Source organism: Carya illinoinensis, chromosome 1 (assembly GCF_018687715.1).
Source record: "Carya illinoinensis cultivar Pawnee chromosome 1, C.illinoinensisPawnee_v1, whole genome shotgun sequence".
In the NCBI taxonomy this organism is placed as follows: Eukaryota; Viridiplantae; Streptophyta; class Magnoliopsida; order Fagales; family Juglandaceae; genus Carya; species Carya illinoinensis.
In genome coordinates this window covers 26424384-26439218 of record NC_056752.1, presented here as the reverse complement: position 1 = coordinate 26439218, position 14835 = coordinate 26424384, and the positions used below count along the sequence as shown (strand labels likewise).

General features: G+C 36.1%; 1 pseudogene; it reads right to left on the bottom strand.

The window, feature by feature from the left end:
* Nucleotides 1-11956: 11956 nt before the first annotated feature.
* LOC122293896 lies at nucleotides 11957-12067 on the bottom strand (annotated as a pseudogene).
* Nucleotides 12068-14835: the final 2768 nt, after the last annotated feature.

Genomic DNA, 14835 nt, shown 5'->3' with positions numbered 1-14835 from the left:
GCGCTGGGAGAGAGAAGGAGAAAAAAAGAAGAAGAAAAAAAGAAAAAGAAAGAAAAGGAAAGAAAAAGAGAAAGAAAAAGAAAAGAGAAAAAGAAAAAAGGGAAAAAGAAAAGATGAAGAAAGAAAATGAGGTCCAATCCTCATTTCCGGAAACCAAAAACCGATCCGACAAAAACGATTTTAAAAACCGTAAAACGACTAAAATAAATTAAACACCACATCAAATAAAATAAAACCAATTGAAATACAATAATTTAAAATAAAAGAGTTAATATAATACTTAAATTAAAAACACTCATTCAGTGAAAATACACGTAAAAACGAGATATCACAAGAGACCATGAAAATAATATGCATGACAATAAAAATAATATGCATGCATTGTTTTATGTAAATAAAATGGTGAACACATGTTATGGTGAGAAATTGCCCTTTGGGCAAAAACATATATATTTATAGTCATGGCGAAGAATTAGCCTCAGAATAAACCTGAAGTATATAAGTATGATGAGAAATCATCATCTGAGAAAATCTTTATATACATAGTCATTATTAAGGGGATGAATCACCCTCTTGTTAGTTTATGTAAAATCCATCACATCTCATCATATAAGTTCAACGTGGAGAAACACTCCATCTGGCCAACATGCAAGCACATTCACCAAATCCAAACTATTTGACTTGTGGAATCACTCTACTCGGTCAACACACACAAGGACATCACGCTTGATTAACCCGGGGACTCTTTCTACTCGTATTATTAATTGAGGCCAATATGAAGACACTCATCACTATGAATCGCTCTACTGATATGAAACTCATGGCAATGTGCAGTAGGAATGATGTGGGGATTCCTCCTCGTCCATGATTATCGACATATGGTATGACTCAATACTCAAAAATCATATCATCATCAATCACAACATTCAAACTCATCATGTCAAAATCACAATGTAAAGGTAACCGATAAATGTAATGAAGGAAATATACTTTCATGTAAGAAATAGTTGAGTTACAGAATATGCAAAATACTAAATTTACAACATACTCACAAATATTTAACCCACATTCCCAGTATGGTTGTAATACATGACCAATACTTCTAATATTATAGTAGCGCTGGTGCTGATCCTTCTGTCCCAAGTCTTGAAGTCCCTTTCTTTCTTGAAGACTCTGACTGGAAGAGAGAATAAACACTTTTGATCTCACAAGTAAGATTTTGGCTTTTGTTTGATGCCTTTTATACTATGGAATCGTTACCCCTTGTTTTGTAGTTCATTTAACTCCAAACATAATTGAATAAGAGACATTCAATCTTGGCTGTCCATTTGCCCTCTGGCCATGCAAGATGAAAATGACAGATGGGGACTAGGCGTGCATGTCCTTTGCCGCTTGCTTTGGGTCAAATCTTGCAGTCATTTCCCTAATAAGGGTCTTCCACATGGTGCTAAATCATACATCTGAGATTAGAGAATATGACTTGGATGCCTGTAATCTTTTTTATGCACATTCACTCCAAATTTGACATCTCTTTTGGAGTATGGGCTTCTATATACGACCCTTGCCGCCCTCGTAGCACCTCCGTGCTATCTTGTAGAGTTCCCATGTTTCCATTGAGCTTATCCTTACATGTTGCTCGCCTTGGTATGGTAAGTACATTATTTGCCTGCTTGGTGTAGGGTGAAAAGTCTTTTATCGCTCGGCGTTGAACCATGTTAGCCAAACTTTCTATAGTGCCACTCGCCCGGCCTTATCTTAAACTAGAAGCACTCTGTTCATGTGACCATCTACTCATTGCCCTCCTTCATCCTTGCTTCAGCCCAATCCTCACAGAGACTCTTTGCAATAGACTTTTCTTGATATGATAAAGATCTCTCTATATGAAAATTATTTTTCCTATCAACTATAAGAAAATGCCTACTTATATAAACCAAGCTAATTGAAATTATGCTCTAAATAATATCTCATTAAGATACTATTCTATTTGTAATGAAGTTTTTAGCAATTTAGTTTATAGAAATCTTGTGTAAAATCCAAATATTTTGATGCCAAGTTAAGCATATAATGCTATACTTTAGAAAACAAATAGATTTTTTTCTTGGTCAATAAAATCTTGAGGATAAAACTTCTTAACTAATTTTCATATAAATAATCAACCTTAAATGATTATTTAACATTTATTTCACTTTGGAGTCCATATTAAGAATCATACTATTATATAAGTAAGAACATTTGGGATCCATATTACTATCGTTATGATTTCTTATAAATTTAGTTTTAACCTTTTGTTTAGAATTAAACCATCAAAATATTAAAGAAGTTGTTTGCGGAGCCAAGAAATTAATCTTAAAGGGGCAATATCATAGAAAATACATAATATTAAAAATTATACAAGACTTAGGTTATATTAGAACGAAATTGCATAGAGGCATTTCTATGTATATAAAAATTTTAAAAAATCTTGGACAACATATGACAATTAGAAACTTTTCTAGGGGGCAACCTCCTATGTATATAGGATTATGAAAAACATTTAGGAGACATTTTGAATGGGGTTTCTATCATTCTAGAGGTTATTTAAAGAAATAAAGTTTATGCATGGAGTTCTTGAAGCTGAAATTCTGACTGGAAAAAGCTGCCATTTTCTATGACTCAACAGTGGAATTAAAGAAAAATAGAAGACGAATAATGTAAAGGATCGAAAGGGGAATCCATCAGAGGACCAAGAAATTGGTGAACACTTAAAACAAATATAATTAATGACATGATGCGGGGAAAGTAAGAGGACTTCAACTCAAAACAAAAGCATCAGGAAATTCTTATCTAATTTCGAGTCCTTAGTTTAATCCATTTGAGTTTGTTATGGGATCATTCTTATCTAATGAAATAAAGTTTACACAAAAAACATAATCACCAACACTTTTTTGAAGGAGATAGTTCCCTCTAATAATAATTATAAATTATTATCCTGATGTAATAAAGTGCACAACACTTTGGTATTAGGAATGAAAAACTTTATTATCAAGTAGGTGTGTAGAGCATATATTTTTTTTTCATGAAATGATGAGCGTCTTATTATAAAACCTTCACTGAGGCGGAGGAACAACCATGAATATAACGTGAACAAAAAAATAAACTTTACATCAAGTCTGAATATAAGGAAATCCCAATTTGACCAAGTGAACTAAACCCTGAAGTTTTTGTATAGAGCACATTTAATAAATTACTTACATAACATAATTTGATTTAGAAGATAAATCTTAAAATTTGAATCTTACAAAATTAGATCTTACCGTTTAAGTGATGTGAATGATATGCACACTAGCTGCAAAATAGAATAATTCTTTAGAAATTTCAATCTTTGGGAATAGTAGTACAGACCAAGAAAAAAAAGACTTTAGAATTTTCAAAATGAGTAATATTAGTTACAATTTTAAATTGTTCAAATTTCATGTACTTTATTTAAAAAAGCAGTGTTCCTATTTTTTCGAAGAGTGTAGCTTGAAATCATTTCACTTTCAAGGTTTACTGGCAAATATTCATATTCCTCAATCTGCATGCTAAATAAATACTTCGAATATCATCAAAATCGCTATCGTTAGAAGATTTAGAGCTCATTTGACAATACAACTTTTCTGAAATATTTTCATATATATATATATATATATACTTTCCTAATATCACTCAAATGTAAAATATTTTTTAATTTCAAATTTTTAATTTTTTTTATTTAGCCATTACCTAATCATTATAGCATTTTCAAACTCTCAAACAAAACATAAAAAAGCAATACTACTTTGTTTAAATTTCAAAACAAAAAATAATATTATTTTATAATATTTTTATTCAATATTTTTTTCTCATTTTTCAAAATCCAATAAAACACTTTAACTTAAATTATTTCACCATTATTTACATATATACTGAGATATTCTAAGTATCCAGAAGGTTGCTTACAAGGCCTCTTGTATCTGAAAAGGGGACATTTTTCTACAAAATGAGATCAATTGGACAACAACAGAATTATCTTAAAATTGAAATTCTGACCGTGGAAAAAGGGGCACTTTTTTAATGACTTTCTAGAGGTAGAATTAAAAGAAAAAATTGTTGTAGAGGACCAAAGAAGAAATAAAGGTATTTCCATCGATAAAAGATGATCTAAAACCAAGAAATTGATGGAGAAAGTAGAAAACATAATGATGCCAAACAGGGAAACATGGAAGATCGACTTCAACATCACGCAAAAGCATCATGTGATTTTGATCTATTGACCTAGGCTCAACTCAAAGTATGCAACCTAGGAAAGATTAATCAGTTGAAATGGAAGAAAAGGCCAATTTTTACGTTGTAGGAGATTTTATAGGTGGAAGTGGAGATGAGCTTTAGTTTTTGTAGGGTAAGAGAGGTAAACACGCATGCATTGTGAAATCTGAAGTATAAAACTCTCAATTAAGGAAATAGAGATAACTAGGCTGATAAAACGTGTCGAAACCTAACATATAGAATGAGAACCTCAAAATAGGAAACATAAACTTAGTTAGGAAAAGACTCATTACATGCATGCATTGTAATAATAGGCCTGTTTGGAAAAAGTTTCCATCCCAAAACTTTCATCTCATATTCTTTCCTAACATCACTCAAACACAAATATTTTCAAACTATTCATTACAACTTTACTAATAATTACAACTTTTCCAAACTTTCAAATAAAAAATAAAAAATAATTCAACCTTTTCAAATCTCCAAATCAAAATAATATTAAAAAACTATATCCTAATAATATTTTAACTTTATAATATTTTTTATTCAACTTGTTATATTTTCTTTTTCAAAACCCCATAAAACATGAATTCAAACTATTTCACTACTAGTCATAAACTATCTTATTACTATTCACAAAATTCTCATATCATCTCATTCCTCAAGCTTGTCCTCAATGTAAACCATCAAACTTGGCTTAAATCAAACCAAGCTAAAGTATTGAAAACTATCCACAACCGTCTTGGTATATCGTGACTTCTTTGGCCAGGAGCTACATTGGAGAGTGGTGTATCATTTGTGAGTCAGACGTGTCGACACTTGGACACGCTTTCGCATCCTTACTATTTATCAATTGTCGAAGTGTGCATTTGACTATGCATGCTCCTAGGTTTTGAAGAAAGTCTTGGGTCTAAACCATTACATATATATAAAAGAAAAGACTAAAGGTATGTTTGGGAACTAAACTATTCTTATATTACCTCACTACTATTCACAAATAGTTCACTACTATTTACAAACAGTTCACTACTATTTATAAACTATTTCACTATTATTCTCAAATGATCTGAGATCCTCTTAGGGCTAATTTGAGTACTAGAGTATTATGAAATACTCTACTACTATTTATTATTTTGTCATTACTTTTCACTTACTGTTTATTACTTTTTATTACTATTCAGTACTATTTAATATTTTATCATTATTTTTCACTATTATTAACAGAATATCAGAGCATTCAAACATAACCTAAGTATACCTCAAAAATGTGAAAATTGTACATCATGTCCACAACAAACAATAAACCAAATTACATATCTAATACAAGATGTTTGAGGGACGTTTGACTCAAAGAATTTTAGAAAAACTAAAAATAGTAGTGTAAAAGGTTTTAGGGGTCTCCCCATCTCGATCTAATTCCGTGTCACCTTCAACTGACCCTACACTAGGAACTACAATGGCTGGATGATATTGCAAGTGGGACTGCCACGTAAGTTATATTACTCGTATGTCTACCCTTGACAAGATTTATAGGTAACTGAAATCTAGTTTTGATCTATCATAACAGAGCTAGCTAACAAGTTTGAGCATACAATATCACGGGGAAGCACAATATTAACACAAAATAAATGCAGAAGTAAAAAAATGAGCATTCAATAAAAATTGAGTTCCTTTCCCTTGTTTCCTTTTTACTATGTTTGCTTCATTGAGCACATAGACCCCTCTTCACACTTTGGGGCATTGAGTCATGTTCTGCAGTACCCAGTCGTAAGGTTTTGCTTGAGTCTTCTTTAATCTCTCAATCTAACGTAAGAGGTGACGAATGATCCCCATCCAACTATAGGGTTAAAGATTGCTTAGAAGAATATATTTTCATATTAATTGAATGTGGCTATATATACACGTCTATATAGAGAGTTTACATGAGTACAATAACTGTTGTTTGAATATTTGAATTATACAAGTGATAAGTGATAAATGTTATCTCTATAATTTATTAGGTAAACTTAATCTTGAATCTTGGGTTGTTGATGTTGTTGCTGAGGTTCCAGGATGAGGTTTATCTTTCATATGCCCCCCCAAGCTTAGCGGGAGTGAGTGTACTTTGAAGTTGTTGTTGAGAAGTTGAAAAAGAGCATGTGATAGGAGCTTGGTAAGAATGTCTGCAATTTGGTCTTTGTTGGATAGAAATTGAACTGAGAGTCTTTGTTGTGCTACCAAGTCTTGAACAAAGTGAAAGTCTATCTTTATGTGTTTTATGTGAGCGTCGAATATGGGGTTGGATGAGAGGTATGTTGCGCCAATGTTATCACACCACAGAACAAGTGCAGTAGTAATTGGGAAGTGAAGTTCTCGAAGTAGTCATTGTATCCATTGAAGTTTAGCAGCAGTGTTTGCTAATGATTTGTACTTAACTTTAGTGCTGTTGTGAGCAATTGTTTGTTGCTTTCTAGAGCTTTAGGAAATGAGGTTGTTGCCAAGATATATATGCAGTAAGCACTAGTGGATCATCGATCATCTGAGCTGCCAGGCCAATCCGCATCAAAGAATGCTTGTAGAGAGAACATGGAGGATTTGGAGAAGAAGAGACCAGTGGAAATAGTGTGCTTCAAATACTTGAGGATTCTCTTATTGGCTTGCCAATGTGGAAGCAAAGGGCTGTGTGTGACGCCCCCAAATCCCCACGCACGGACACGGGGAAATCGAGACGTCCGGATGATGACAACCCGGGTCACCACCCTAAGACGAGTGCCAAGTGTGTGTAAGAGCAACAAATGTGCAAAAGGAAACGCAGCGGATAACGAAAGTCATATAACTAAGTACCAGAATTTTTCTTAATATAATACAAAGCTGTTCAAAACATACATATTAAAATATTACAGGACACAAACATAATTTTAAACTAAATACAAAACATAAACTTTAGCACCCTGGCAGAGCCGCATCCTCAGGCTCAGCCTCTTCCTCCTCATCCTCGATCTCTGCATCAAAATCTACGGAACCAAAAATGGTGCCGCAGGTAAGTAAAATCCAAACACCACCAGATAAAAACATATAGAACTCAGACAATATGCATGAAGTGATGCCAATGTGCAAAACCCATAAAATCATATTTTTCCACACACGCCAAAAATCCCATTTGGCCTAAAAACAAACCCTTTCCAAATATCACGCCAAAAGTCACATTTGGTCCATATCCATCTCAAACCATTATCCAATTAATCCGTATGCACCATGACCTCCCCTAGGGGTCATCCGCACACCCTGGCTCCAGTGCCACATCGCAGGTTACGACCACGCATGTGACACCTAACGAGCGATGCCCAGTTCCGCGCTCCGTGCGTTCGTAGTCAAGCATCCTCTAGTCCTCGCCAGCGAAGGGCCACGGAGTCGGTGCGTAGAGCGATGCCTGGCGCGTTCGTAGCCAAGCATCCCCTAGGCCCCGCTCCCGTCGTCTCCCAGCGACAACTCAGGGGACGTCACTCAGTTTATTCCGCTCCCGAGTGACCAGAGGAGCTCCATCGAGATAATACCCCATCCCGGCTTGGGGTCGTGATACACACGCACTCGAAAATCCACTTACGCCAATAAAACAGGCTTTTCTCAAATTAAATAAAACGCACGCGCATGCACCATGTAAATGCGATTTCAATGCACAAAACGATCAACCAACCATAAATCAATAAAACAAGCAACTCCGTCCTCCATCCATCCGACCCCCGAACTCCTTGGACTTAGTCCGGAATCAGCCAACCAACAGATAAATAATTATTGAATGAGCAAAATATATTTAAATCTGAAAGTAGGGTTTAGAAAATACTTACGGTGCTATACGGTATTTTTAGAAAACACGCGGCGTTGCAAACGGCGGAAGGAAAGCAACGTAACAGTGAAAATTCACTGTGGCCGTGGGTTGTAAAATACCCACTTTTGAACTGGGACAAACCAAGGCTTGGGATTGATAGGGAATGGTCTAAGGATGATTATGAAGCTAGTGGAAGTGAAGTTTGGCCATGGGTGGCGGCGAAAATGGTGGTTGATGGCCGGATTTCCCAAAATGGAAAGCTAGCTCGTGGGAGCTGTTCCGGTGCCTATTAGAGGCCGGAAATGGGTGGGTTAGGACGGCAAGGAACCGGTGATGAAGTGGTGAAGAGGTGGTGGCCGGAGGTGGAGCGACGACGGTGGATCGGGGCAAAATCCGTGGGGCTTTGTTGGGCGTTTTTCGGCCAAATGGCTGGCCGGATGGGGGCTGGGGTTCGGTGGGGTGGTGCGCCGGAGGGAGGGGGTTCAACCGGTGGGGGTGGTGTCGACCACGGTGGCCGGACGGCGGTGGGTCGGGGCTGAGGTTGCTTCCGGCATGGGAAAGGAGAGAGAGAGGGTCGACGCACGGGAGAGAGAAAAGGAAGAAGAAAAAGAAAAGAAAGAAAAAAGAAAAAGAAAAAGAAATAAGAAAAAGAAAAGAGAAAAAGAGAAAAAGGAAAAAGGGAAAAAAAAGAGATGTAGGAAGAAATGAGGTCCAATCCTCACTCCGGACAACAAAACAAATCCTCCGAGAACGAGATTAAAAACTGTAAAACAAATAAATAAATGAAACACAACATCCAACAAATAAAAACCAAATTTAAAACGCAAAAATTTAAAATAAATAAAGCAATATATTAATTAAATTAAAAACAACTCTTCAGTGAAAATACACGCAAAAGCGGGTTATCACACTGTGCATGTATTGACATACACGATTTACTAAAAAGGATATGTCAGGCCAAGTAAATGAGAGGTATTAAAGGCCACCCACAATGCTGCAATAAAGGCTTGGGTCAGAGCAATGTTCACCAACATGTGCAGAAAGAGAACAAGTGGATGCCATTGGAGTTGGAGAAGGTTTAGCATGATCCATCTTGCTACGACACAGTAAATCATCTATATACTTGCATTGTGTGAGGAATAAACCATTCGTAGATGAAAGTGCTTCCAAGCCAAGGAAGAAGCTGAGTGTAGCAAGATCTTTAACTGCAAAGTTAGCATGAAGACGCTTATTGATTGAGTTAACAACAGTTGCATTGGAGCCAGTGAAGAGAACATTGTTGACATAGATAAGCATATAGACTACCACTGATTTCTTCTTGAGAATGAATAAGGATGAGTTAGCTTTTGAACCCACAAAGTCAAGTGCTTGAAGTCGACTACTTAGGAGCCTTGAGAACAAAGCCCAGGGGGCTTGCTTGAGACCATATAATGCCTTATGAAGGTGGAAAACATGATAAGGCAATTGGGGATGAGAGAAGCTAGGAGGTTGGGTCATATACACCTCTTCAGATAAAAGGCCATGGAGAAATGCATTCTGAATATCAATTTGTTGAAGGCATTAGCCTAAGGATATGGAAATGGATAACACAATTCTAATGGTGGTTGGTTTAACAACTGGAGAGAATGTCTTGAAGTAGTCAAGACCTTGTTGTTAGTGATAACCCTTGACTACAAGTCTGGCCTTATAGCGTTCTATAGAGCCGAGCCATCACCATGTCGCTTAATGCAAAAGACCCAATGACACCTAACGATATTTTTGTTGGGTTTCGGTGGAGTCAAAGACCAAGTGCCATTAGAAGTAAGGCATTGAATTTAGTGTTCATGGCTTCTTGCCACTATGGATATTTGATAGCCTCAGTAAAACAAGTTGGCTCAGATGGGACTTCAATAGAAGTAGCCAGTAAAGCACATGGAAGTGGATCATGAATGGTGCCATCGGTGACATGTTTTGGTTTAAAAATATTATGTTGTGATCTTGTAACCATAGGATGAACATGGGTTGATGGAGCAGCAGAACAGGGAGTCGAAGTTATAGACATGTTGGTGGCTGAGTTGCTGTCTAAATCTTCAACTATAGTGGAGCACACCGGAGCAGACCCAAGGTGATGAGGCACACTAGAGATAGATAAATTAGATTCTTGTGGCTACGAGGTGTCCTGTACGAAGGTGTTAGTTGCTGCAAAATAAGGTAAGGGTAAGAGATCAGAGCAAAGAGAGGCAATGGTTGTAGAGGATGAGTTCATATTTGAAAGAGTAAGATAAGGAAATAGTTGTTCATTAAAAACAACATGCTTGGACACATAAACATGACTAGAAGAGACATCAAGATATTTATATCCATGATGACAAGATCTATATTCAGTGAAAATGGGGGTGAATGATATTCAAGCTTATGATTGTTGTATGGACGTAAGCAAGGCCAACATGCACAACTAAAGACATGGAAGAAGTTATATGGAGGGTTTTTTTTTTTTTTTTTTTTTTTTTTTAATGGAACAACACTTCAAATGGAGAGTGATTGTTTAAGATAGGAGTGAGAAAACGGTTTATTGTATAACAAGCAATGGTAAATGCTTCTTCCCAAAATTGGTGAGGCATAGAGGAATGGGCAAGGAGAGACAAGCCCATTTCAACAATATGTCGATGTCGGCACTCAACAGATCCATTTTGCTAGTGGGTGTGTGGGCATGTAAGATGATGGATAATGCCATTTATTTGACAAAATGATTGAAGCCAAAGGTATTCCCCACCCCAATCACTTTGGATTGATTTTATTTGTAAGTTGAATTGGCATTCAACAAATACTTTAAACTAAAGGAAAATAGACATAACATCATATTTGAGTTTTACTAGATAAACTTTCTAAAGTCATCAACAAAGCTTACATAGAAATGACTCCTAGAATGAGAGATAATGGAGAAAGGTAACCATAAATCAGTGAAAATGAGACCTAAAGGCTTAGTGGACTTAGACTTAGATGCAACGAATGATAAATTATGGCTCTTGGCCATTTGACACTCGGAGCATACAAGATTTCTTTTATTGGAAGACAAAGGTAGGTGAAAACAAGACATTGTTTTTGACATAATTGGATAGGCTAAATCAAGAAGGCGTCGATGCCAATCTTTAAGAGAAACATGAGCACCGAGAAGACTCCAAGGAGAAGAGGAGTGAGAGGGTAGTTGCATGGAGTATAGACCCTTATGAAGTGGTCAGCGATGAAGTATCACCTATGAAGAACAATCTTTGATGAGAAAATGATTGGCATGAAATTCAAAAAAGACATGATTATCTTTAGCAAATTGTTGCACAGAAAGAAGATTTTTTGAGATGGCAGGAATATGTAAGATGTTATTGAGCATAAAAGTTTTGTTAGAAGTAAGGATTTGAGAGGAACCAATGTGAGAGATAGGCAAACCTTTGCCATTTCCAATCTGAATTTGATCTATGCTAGTGTACTCATCAGTCCTGAGATTTAAGTTCCTGAGATCAGCAGTGAGATGGTGTGTTGCTCTTGTGTCGGGATGCCATTCATTATCATAACCCTATTGGGGTGTGGCTAGCAAAGCTTGGGAAGGAGCCTGAGAGCTGTTATAATTCTGATAAGAAAGATGAAAATGATGGAAGTATTTTAAGGTTGTATGGCCAGGCTTTCCACACACTTGACATGTGGGATGAGAGCTTCTTGTGGTTGAGTTGTTGGGAGAGGAACCTTGGCCTCTATAAGAATTGCGCCCCCTGGATTGATGTCCAAAACTTGGAGAACATTGACCATGTGCCTTGTTGAAGTATTGTCAAGAGGCCATATTTGCTGAAGAGTTTTGCAAACTGATAGAATTATGCTAGTGCTCCAAATGCATTTCATGAGAGAGGAGATAGCTATAAAGCTCCTCAATACTCATAGGGTCGATGCGGGTGGTGATAGATGTCACAAAAGGGTCATAATCTAAACCAAAGCCAGCAAGAATGAAGGAAGTAACTTCATCATCAATTTGAGGATTTCTAGCGGCAGTAAGTGTGCCATAGAGTCCTTTCACACTTTGAAAATAATCAGGAATGGATAAATTTCCTTTCCTCAAGGTTGCCTACTAAGTGCAATTATGAATAATACACGCACGAGAATGAGTGCTGTTCATTCTCTCAAGGGCAAGCCAGACCTCACGAGAAGTGGTATATCCAATCATTTAGGCAAGAATTCCTCCTATCAAGGAAGACATGAGGATGCTGAGCAAGATTTGATCCTACTTGGGCCAATGCAAGTAGGCTGGTGTGTGATTGCCATTTGTGTCAAGTACGGGAGAGGGAGATGGAGCGGAACCATCAAGATGGTCAAATACATTTGAGCTTTCCAAAGTAGGAAATTGTCCTTGCCAAGTTTGACAGTGACTGGTTGTGGGATGTTGATGAGGGGTGATATGGAGGGGGTAGATTGAGATGCAGACGAATCATAGTTAACAGAGGAAGACATAATGACTTTAGTCGGATTGGCTTTTGATACCATAAAGGCTTTTGAGAAGAATATATTTTCATATTAATTGAATGTCGCTATACACGTCTATATAGAGAGTTTACATGAGTACAACACTATAAGAGAAGTCATTTTTTCCGACGACCATTTTGGTTGGAGATATCACCGCGAAACGTCGGAAAAACTTAATTGCGGCGATCTTTTAGTCTCAGCACTTGGCCGGTATTAAAATTCCTGAATTACTCTATTTTGGAGATTTATTAACCATGTCACAAATACTAAACTATTACCCGTACTTACATTAGTGGCAATTAATCGTAAAATATGTCAGAAATAAGTCATTAGGTTGGGCCATAAATTATCCAGGATAATCTTTTTGTGGCGATTACGCTCCCAGGAAAAAACTATTGCTAGTGGTTTCTGTAATGGCCCTAAAAACTTTGTGCGGCAAACTATATCGCTGCTAAGATATTTCTGGCCATTGTATTAGTGGTAATTAATCCTAAAATACATCATAAATAAGGAATTCAATCTCCCAGATATTCCTTTTACGACGATGTAGATAGCCCCAAAATATAAGTTCTGACTGTTAGTTGTCACTGCTAATACAAAAAAAGCACCCGCCCAATATTGTGGCTAGTTCTTTATTGAGGTGGCTTATTTTCCTGGAAAAAATTTGTTGTCGTGGTTTCTGTAATGACATGAAACAAGTTTTGTGGCAAATTATATCACCTTTAAATACATTTCTGGCTATGTTATTAGAGGTAATTAATTCTAAAAGAGGTTGCAAATAAGGCCTTAAATCTCCTATGATATTCATTTTGTGGCGATTGAAATAGCCATAAAATATTAGTTTCAATGGTAATATGTTGCCTCTAGACTACAAAAAAGCACCTCCCAATATCGTTGCTAGTACTTTGTTGCGTTGGCTTATTTTTTCCTCAAATAAACCATGAATTTTTTAATAACTTGTTTGTGGCAGTTTGTAGCGCCAAAAATAAAGTTGGAACAGTTTTTTTTCCTTTCGTTATTATGCAATTATTGTATTTGTCATTTTGCTTTAAATACCTGTAGCAATATCATTAGATCACGGTCTTTTCTAAAAAAATTCCAATTAAATTTCCAAAAGTTCATTTCATACTAATTTGGCCAACAATGCTTGTCTTCCCACGCATACATTAATCATGACATTGATTAATAATCATCAAAGCATTGTAACAAGCTTCATTCATGAAAATGTTACCAAGAACAACCCATTTGTTTTAAGTACAGAAAAGTATATTCCAAATAGCCACAATATATATATATATATATATATATATCTATATATATATGCATGTATATATACCATACTAATAATTTCTTTCTAAGCACATGCTACTCATCATTAAGTCTGTTTGAAGTCCACCTTGACAAGCTTCTCAATGATGTCCACCAGCCCATGCACCCAGCTTCTTCATGTAATATCTAAAACCAGCATTGGGATCTTCTTCATTCCCTCCATATTGTCCTTTACATTCTTAAAGGCCTGTGGACATAGGCATGGTAATAGTACTAATCTAAGTTTCTTGATGAAGATTGACCAATCTTTATTAAATTCATCTATAATTTGAACTTATACTATTATATATGGAACCATGCATATATAGATATACATACCAGTACTAATCCCAAACATTGCTTTCACTAATCAAATTCTAACCACGTACATTTTGTGACCTAAATTAGGCAACATCCTATACTAGAAAATTAATTTTCCTGCATTATTCCTTAATCTAATCTCCTAATGGTAATTATGCACATATCTTTCTTTAATATACTCTGACACAGTAACTCATGTAAACTTGGTGCAAAACACAAATGTCAACATGCATGGCTAGCTAGATATTATTGGCACTTTTCACCACAAATCACATCACGAATGTCCCAAGTTAGTTACAACAAACCAACCAATTTGTCAAGCCAAGGGGACCTCTCTAATCTCTCATGCCTTGAATTCAAGCCTAGCTGACAACCAACCTTCACGCACATAATCTAATTATAAAAAAACAAAGTTCTAATATTCAACTAGAAAAAGTTAGGTTTTCTCTTAACGATCTTCTTAACGGTATTCATGGGGGCAAGATGTAAGATTTTACTAAAAATTAAACATAACAGAAGATCCGAAAATGAAATATTAGACATACAAAACCTAAGAACTTGAGGGCAGACGAATTTAGTAAAACTACAAGGATTGAAAATAAATAAATAAAAGTGTCACCGTGTGCTTTGCATGGAAATTCCTTAATGAGGATTTCACC